Source organism: Myotis davidii, unplaced genomic scaffold (genome assembly GCF_000327345.1).
Source record: "Myotis davidii unplaced genomic scaffold, ASM32734v1 scaffold208, whole genome shotgun sequence".
Taxonomy (NCBI): Eukaryota; Metazoa; Chordata; class Mammalia; order Chiroptera; family Vespertilionidae; genus Myotis; species Myotis davidii.
The window spans coordinates 1,621,459-1,630,097 of NW_006299706.1; the positions used below are offsets into that span (position 1 = coordinate 1,621,459).

At 40.1% G+C, this 8,639-nt stretch overlaps 1 pseudogene; it reads right to left on the minus strand.

Annotated features, from left to right (window-relative positions):
• Positions 1 to 4,862: 4,862 nt before the first annotated feature.
• Positions 4,863 to 8,446, minus strand: LOC102767265 (annotated as a pseudogene).
• Positions 8,447 to 8,639: the final 193 nt, after the last annotated feature.

An 8,639-nucleotide genomic window follows, 5' to 3' on the forward strand; every position in this document is an offset into this window, starting at 1 on the left:
TCACCCCACTTTTCTCTTTCCCATCTCCTTGCAGCTTTATTCCTTGAACTCGTTGGGTCTACTGAGTAGTGGGTAGTGAGGTGACAGGGGAGGAACCAGTAGTTCTGTAGCCTATGAGCTGCCTCGGTGTTTTTCTCAGAAAAAAAGGCCAAAAGGAAGTACAGGTTTCCTCCCTCCTACCTCAGGCCTGACCCATCGTGCCCTTGACTTTGCTGTCCCAAAGTTTCTTAAGTGACTTGGGCTTTCACGTTTGTTCCTCCCAGAGCTAACTGATGAGGGTGGGAGAGGCATGCCTCTTCCTAAGAGTCAGTTGAAAGACAAGAGAGTCACAGCCTACTTTTTGCACAAGGCACTCACGGTCAGGAATAGGTTAGGGAATGGTCACTTCGGATTTTCCAAGAGTCAGTTCTTCTCTGCTGATATCTTGATTCCTTTGGGAAGACAAGGGTTTCTCCTAATAACAAAAGTCCCTTTATGAGTTATTCCTTCTTTCAGTTCTCAGTGGAGCACAGCCAAGAGGGACATGCTTAGAAACAGTGCTCTAGGTATGAAAACAGAACTGGTTTGCGGGACAGGGGCAGCTTGCTCAGGAGAGGGGATAATGCAAGTCCTTTTTCTTGGAAGGCTTTTATGATGGCCATGATAGTGACATTTCCCTCACCATGATCCTTCTCCAGTGTGGTTGTCTTTCTTTACCTTGTGTCTTCTCTTGTAAAAATGAAACTCAAGAATAAAATAAACGTGTCAAATTAAAAAAAAAAATCTGAAAACGCTAACATGAATCGTGTGAAATTGCATAATGCCGTAACGCTAACCTACAATATGTAATGCTATCTTGTATGTTGAATTTGTTAATGCACCGCACAAGTGCAAAATAAAAACCGACTCCCATTAAATAGAAACAGTGATGTCAGCATGGTTCTCTTGGAAGCCGGATGACGACGAATGAAGTGAATACTCAGATTCTAATAGGATGTTCCAGGGTCTGTTTTCAAAGTGTGGGCCTCAGGCCACCTGATTCAGAATCATCGGCGCACTTGTGGAGAAAATGCACATTCCAGACTCCTGTCCTAGAGACTCTCGCTTGATAGGTGACTTGGTTTACTGTTTGTCCTAGTACTTTTTCTAGTCATTTGCTTTCCCTTCAAAATGTAATTTCTAAGACCATAACCACCAGGGGGAGAGATGCTGGTTTTGAGTGCTGAGAATTACTCTGCCCTTGTAATTGGGAACATTTATTCCAAAAGCAATGCCTAGACTGGCTGAGTTGGTTCACTCACTCATTCATTAATCAACAGCTATTTACTTATTGTCTACCATATGCCACATACTGCGGATACAGCATATTGATAAGCAAGAGTCCTATTCTTATGAAGCTTAGCAGAGGAGAAGCATTAATCAAAATAACAAATGTATACATGCAAACTGATAAATGCTCTGAACGAAAAAAAGCATAGGTACTTTCAACAATAAAGATTTAGAAAAAGAAAAAACATAGGTTAATGCAAGACTCAAGGGTCATATACTGGGGCGATATGACCACTGCAAGTGCTTTTGTGGATTTCTGAGCCTGCCTTAAAGTCTGGAATGATTCAGTTTTCGTATTTTCTCTTAATGGTCCTCCCTGTGTACATGCTTGGGGTAGAGAGAAAGGAAGCAGGAGAAAAAGTCCCTGCTCTTTGAAGTTTCAGTGAAGGAACTAAAAAAATTTTCAAATTATAAAACTAATATAATAAACATAAGAGAATTGAAAAATAAGAGGGGAAAAATCAATCGATTCCAAAACCTAAACAACCGTTTTGTTTTCCAATCTTATTTCCTGTGCATTTTTTCCCTGATAACGTCACTCAGGATCATTATAGAAAACATGTAAAATAATAAGTTCATAGAATAGGAAAAGTACCCATCTAATGATTGTCTAAACATCAATCATTTTGGCACATCTCCTTCCAATTTAACTATCTTATTATTGCAATCATGGCATGTATATAGTATTTTCCCCTACGTAATAGTTTTAAAACTAGGAACAAGATATAACAAAATGATTGTAAGAGTAACTTGGAACTCAGGGTGATTTTGGCCACAAGTACAGGAAACCCAATTCAAAGTGGCCTAAACATTAAGAAAATGTATTAGTTCACTTAAAGGGAAGTTCAAAGGTGGGGGGCAGCCTTCAGAGCTAACTCTGGCAAAGGGTCACTGAAACTAACAGGGATCCAGGTTCTTTCTGTGGGCCAATATGATATTCAAAATAATGAATAGTAAGATTACTCTACTCAGCAAAGCTCTCATTTAGAATTGAGGGCCAGATAAAAAGCTTCACAAACAAGAAAAAGCTAAAGGAGTTCACCAGCAAACCAGTATTACATGAAATGTTGAAGGGTATTCTTTAAGAAGAGATAAAAAATAAGAATAAAATGGCAACAAACATATATTTATAATTGAATCTAAAAATAAAAATAAACAAGAAGTCTAATGACACAAAAAAAGCCAATAATCCAATTAAAAATGGGCAGCCTTGGCCCATGTGGCTCAGTTGATTGACTGAAATGTTGCTGGTTCAGTCAGGGCACATGGCCAGATTTCAGCTCAGTCCCCAGTAGGGGGCATACAGGAGGCAGCCAATAGATGTTAGGCTTTCACATCCATGTTTCTCTTTCCATCTTCCTTCCTCTCTCTAAACATCAATAAAAATTACTAAAAAAAAGGAGTCTAATGAACAAAATAAACTGGTGAATAAAATAGAATCAGAGGCAAGGAAGCATGGAACACTGATGAATCTCAGAGGGAAGGGGGGAGGGGTGTGGGAAGAGATTAACCAAAGATCTTACCTATGGAGACAAGACAGTAGGGCAGTGAAGGGGTGGGGTGAAGTGGGAACTGGGTAGAGGAAGCAAGGGGGGGGAAGGGGAACATCTGTAATACTGTCAACAATAAACATTTTTTTAAAAAATAAACTTTCTCCTGGTTCAGAGCGAACTGTAATAAACTCTATCCATAACCAGCCCTGGGAAGGGCAGGAAATGACACATGTCCCCACCCCAGCAGCTTTTGTTAAAAAAAACTAGGTGATTTGATATGATCATGTGTACTGGGGAATGTACACACTGAACCAAAAGCTGCTCGGTAAGGATTCTGGGGTTTTGTTTTAAGCAAGGACTATTTAGACAAGGCTAATAATTTTCAGTAATTTTGTGTCAAGGCCAACTCATATTTAAAAGTTGATTGGAAATTTAAGAATACCCCAAACATAAAGATCTATCGGACCTTTGTTCGATCCAGTAGTTTCCTTCAAAACAAGGCATGAGTTTACTTTTTAAAAAAATATTTTTTTATTGATTTCAGAGAGGAAGGGAGAGGAAGAGATAGAAACATCATGATTAGAGCCATTGATCGGCTGCCTCCTGCATGCCCCCTATGGGGGGTCGAGCCTGCAACCTGGGCATGTGCCCTTAATCAGAATCAAAACCAGAACCCTTCAGTCTGCAGGCCAATGCTCTATCCACTGAGCGAAATCAGCTAGGGCTGAATAATTCTTTAGTCAGAGAACTAGTTTCCTGTATGGAACTTAGTTTCAGTTCCAGCTGTGCTGATAAAATGTGAGATAATTTGAAAGTAAATTTTAATTTGAAGCTGAGCAAATCCAGGGCTATGCAAATCCAACATTTTCAGTATTGGACTATAAAGCATTTGAAAGCCAAGTGCTTGTCAAACTTAGCAAAGACTCTGTCTCACCCTTCTCAAGTTTGAGTTTGGAGAAGATGCAACACTACCATTTGTCAGGAACTTACTAAACTTATATAAGAAAAAATTCTTTTGAGAAAATAAGCAATAACGACTAAGAATGAGGCCCTAGCCAGGCAGTTCAGTTAGTGGTTCCATATCTGGTCAGGACACATACAAGAAGCAACCAATGACTGCATGAATAAGTGGAACAACAAAAAAGACATTTTTCTCTCTCCCTTTCTCTCTCTCTCTCAAAAAAAAAGAAGCCCATCCAGTGTTGCTCAGTGGTTGAGCATGACCCATGCACCAAGAGATCACGTTTGATTCTCGGTCAGGGCACATGCCTGGGTTGAGGGCTCAATCCCTGGTGGAGGCCATGCAGGAGGCAGCCAATGGATGTTTCTCTCTCCCTATTCCTCACCCTTCCTATCTCTCTAAAACTCAATAAAAACACATTTTTAAATAAAATAAAAATAAATTAAAAATTCAATAAATTAAAAAAGAATTTAAGACTAGGAATGAGAGCACCCAGGCCAGTTTGGCTCAGCGGATAGAGCATTGGCCTGTGGACTGAAGAGTCACGGGTTTGATTCTGGTCAAGGGCATTTACTTTGGTTGCAGGCTCCTTCCCATCCTGGGCCCTGGCCGGGACTCGTGCAGGAGGCAACCAATCAATATTTCTCTCTCTCTTTACCTCGCTCGTCCACTCTCCCTAAAATTCAATGGAAAAATATCCTCGGGTGAGGATTAAAAAAACAAACCAAAAAAATAAATAAAAGACCAGGGATGAGGGGAGACTTCAGAAGTTACAGCTTTTGATCTTATCTTTATTATTGCATTCCAGTTAAAGTCAATCTCTTCTCAATTAGCCTCTTAAAAGAGTCAGCTACTCAGATCTGCCCCAGCTATACTAATTCCTTGTCTGAACTCCTGGAACATTCTCACTTTGAAGCACATAATCTACTAAATTCTCTGAATTCCTATAATAGTCCCAGTTTGGAGCACATAACATCCTACTTTAAGGTTGATCTCTAGTTGTTTTGTACATGCAAATTTTATCAAAGCTCAAAAGCAAGGCGGTAAAATCCTTTGAATCCCTCACAGCTCTTTTTTTTCCCCCCAGTACCTGACAGAAAAACAATCACATAAGGAAGCATTTATTTGAGGTTTAACATGAAATCTACAAATAAAACTTGTATAAACACAAGTCCATATTGAATCATAACACAGATAGCAAAAGACAAAGTAAAAACAAAGAAAACTAATTGTTGGCTATATACAGTTGGACACAGTTGTGTCTTGTATACTAGAAAGTCTTTAATAAAATAATTACCTTAGAGCAACAGAAGACCAATCTTCAATGCTGTCCTGAAGATGGGCTACTTTAGCAATCTCCGATGTCCTCCTTTAGTATGGCTGGTAATATAGAAGATCAATCTTCAATGCTGTCCTGAAGATGGGTTACTTTAGCAATCTCCTTCAGTTTTCTCCGATGTCCTCCTTTAGTATGGCTGGTAATTCTGTGGTGATTGCCGCCCCCCTCCAGAGGCCTTGCCCGAAGTGCTCTATTGGGCTCAGCCCAGACCCCTAGTACCACCTGGTCCACCAGCTGCAGCATCCCTTCCTCCTCTTTGTTATTATTGCTGCCTATATACTTTTTTTGGTTGGGCACTTTGATTTCATACTTCCCAGAACCAAACGGATGATAGCTGCTGTCTAATAATTTCCTCACTGGTTCTCATCTGAATATGTGATAAAACAAAAACCTCTTCATTTGTTTTTGCATCCACGGGGAAGTTCAATATTTTCAACCCGTCCAACGGCTCCAAAATACTCCGTTCTTCAGAAGTATCTGGGCTCAATCCACCCCAAAAACCTTTTTGGGAGCTCCTTCCCTTTTAAAGCTTTGGCCCTTTGGGGCCTATCAATTTGCCATCCAGTTTGTGTTCTTTCCGTTCCAAAACCTCATCCACACTAGCAGCGTTTTTGAAAAGCATAAATCCAAATCCCCTTGACCTTCCGGTGACTGGATCTGTTTTAATTGTGCAGTCTCCAACTTCCTCACATCAAGCTAAGTATCAGTCAGATCCTTCTTGCTTGTATCCCCGCTCAAGTCTCCAGTCATCCCGCTGATCCTTGGTCGTGTTGATCTCCATGGTGGCCAAGTTCCTGGCTGGGGGTGCTGGTGCGCGGTTAGGGTCGGTGCCAGGAAGCGCTGTATGGAGCTGGATTTAAAAATGGTGGCGGGAGACTCACAGCTCTTAAAACAGTGCTTGGTGTGCACAGAGGAAGTTCACACACTAGACTTTAATTCCATTGCCTTTCCCAGCAGGCCTTACTTTAGGAAATGGAATGCCGTGTCTTCCTTACCCATCTCAATACACCCCTTTAAGTCCAAACTAAGTCCTCTCTACCATCACGGATGCCCATTTAGAGAAGTGAAGATAAAAGCAATGACCACATAAAACTTTATTCCTTGTTTTCTCATATTTAGTACACATACTTGAAACAACTTTACCCTTGATTAGGTGGCAAAGGAGCTATCATTTTCTATGTGTTTCCTCTCTCCACCCAGAGGTAATGGGAATGAAGGAGCATTCCATGGCATGTTCCCTAGCACTTGACACAGGTGTTCTGTGCATGGTGAGCACTAAAGTTTCTTGTAATCAATGTTTTCCAGAATGCAAAATCTCATGGCATTTAACTTTTCTTAAAATGACACATTGCAATGATTCCAAACATTTCTACCCACATATAGGTAAGCAGAGTAAAAGCCCAACAAGTTGTTTACAAGTTTTGTATTGTGTCAAACTGTCTTCATATACAAGAGCGTAAGTGAAAAATATCTCTCCCTTTGCCTCCCCAACATCACAGACCAATTCCTGCTAATATATCATGAAGTTAAAACATATTTCCCTTTCTGAATTATACAGTTAATTCTAGACACTAGCTTCTAAATTTTGTAACTTACCAATCTAGTAGGGCATGAATACTTCCAGTGCTTTTCAACTTGTCCCTGAATTTTTCTCTCTTCAAAGTTCCAGGCAGTAATTGATTTTAAATGCCCTCAAATTGGATAAAGCTGACTACTTAGAGCTTATAAATTACATGCACTATAAATATATCCTTCAAACTAGCACCATGAAGAGAATTCTCAATACTAATTGATGAGCTAATTAATCCAACAATCAAATATGTAACAGTGATAGTCTTTTTTGATTTTTTTTGAGAGGACATTTATTAAAGCTGGGGACAGTGAAACAAGGAAGGGCTTGGGGGAGAAGCAGCAACAGGGGAGCCTGGGCAAAGCTGCTGCTGGCTCACTGGGAGGTAAGTCACAGAGACCGAAGTGAGCCAAGAAGGAGCTGCTGCTGACTTAACTGAAAGGTCAGAGAAAAGGGGGCTTTGGAGACGGGTTGGGGATTAGCCCAGGATGAGCTGCAGCTGCCCATTGCTCCTCTGGTTGCAAGTCTCATAGGGACGGTTAGAGTGTACAAGAGGCACACCTGAGAGGGAAGAAAGGCGTGGGCGTGCTCCTGAAAGGGAAAGCCCTGGCAATGATAGTCTTAAAAACACTGATTTGTTATTTTTCTTATATACAACTCAAATTCCCTCCGGTATTACATATTTTTTCTTTCTGGCAATGTTCTCTGCTACCTTGTCTATCCCAAATAATTATATAGCTAGCTGTCCACTTCTTGGTTGATGCTCATAACATTTCCCCTAGGTCTTTAGTAATGAGTGCTAAGGCATTAAACTTAAAAGGCTCTAGGCTGGTTTAAATATGGTGAAATACTGTTAAAACAGAATTATACTGCATTTATTTTCTACCTTCATGCCTCTCCATGAACCAGTCTATGGTTCCTGTAAGATTGTCCTGCAAAATTTGAATTCTGGGCCTTTTACTTCTGAATGGCTTGAGTACCATAAAACATAACTTATTTGGTAGCAAAAACATTTCCAGGAGTTTCAAAAGGAACCACTACTCAGCTCAAAAAGTTACAACTATTATTTTTCTTTAAACTTGGAACATACAGCATTGATTATAAGGAAAAATACAACCCTGTCCTTCTGCCTGTAAATAAAAAGGACACAGTAAGTTGAGCTGTGTGCTTTTTAAGAGGCACTAACAAAGTCCTGTTCTTAGAGGTTGAAGTGGACAAGAACACTGCTTCAGTGATATGTAATGTTCAACATATGCCACATTACTTAGCATTTATGCACTTAATCTTCACACATAACCAGTTCAGATATCAAAACAATCCTGATTCTAAGAGAGAATTCCACCAACATTTAAAGCTGTTTCTTCCCAGGACAATAGATTATCAAAGTGGTATTCTCTTACGCTAAGCTTTGTCAAGGCTCAGAAATGTGAGGTGAACTTTGCAAAGTCCTTGTAAAGAAATCTTCAGTAAGAAACTCAACGTATGGGAATTTTAAAGCTTCAAGACTGGCTCGTTAAATATAAATACCACAGGCTTTCTCAGAGCACCGAGTCTAGTGATTGTCAGTGTCAAGGAGGCACATACACAATTTTACTCAAACTCCTGAGGTCTCTTCTCTGTATGGAAAATGCAGTCAGTCTGACAAAGGGCCTAACAACATTTTGCCAGGCCTAGCTCTTCTAAAGAGCGCAGGGAATACCCAAGGTAATCTACAGATTCAACGCAATCCCTATTAAAATACCAACGGCATATTTCACAGAGCTAGAACAAATACTCCAAAAATTTATATGGAATCAAAAAAGACCCCAAATAGCTGCAGCAATTTCAAGAAAGAAAAATAAAGGTGGATGAATCACAATAGCAGATTTCAAGTTATACTACAAAGCCACTGTAATGAAAGCAGCCTGGTACTGGCACAAGAACAGGCATACAGATCAACAGAACAGAACAGAGAACCCAGAAATCAAT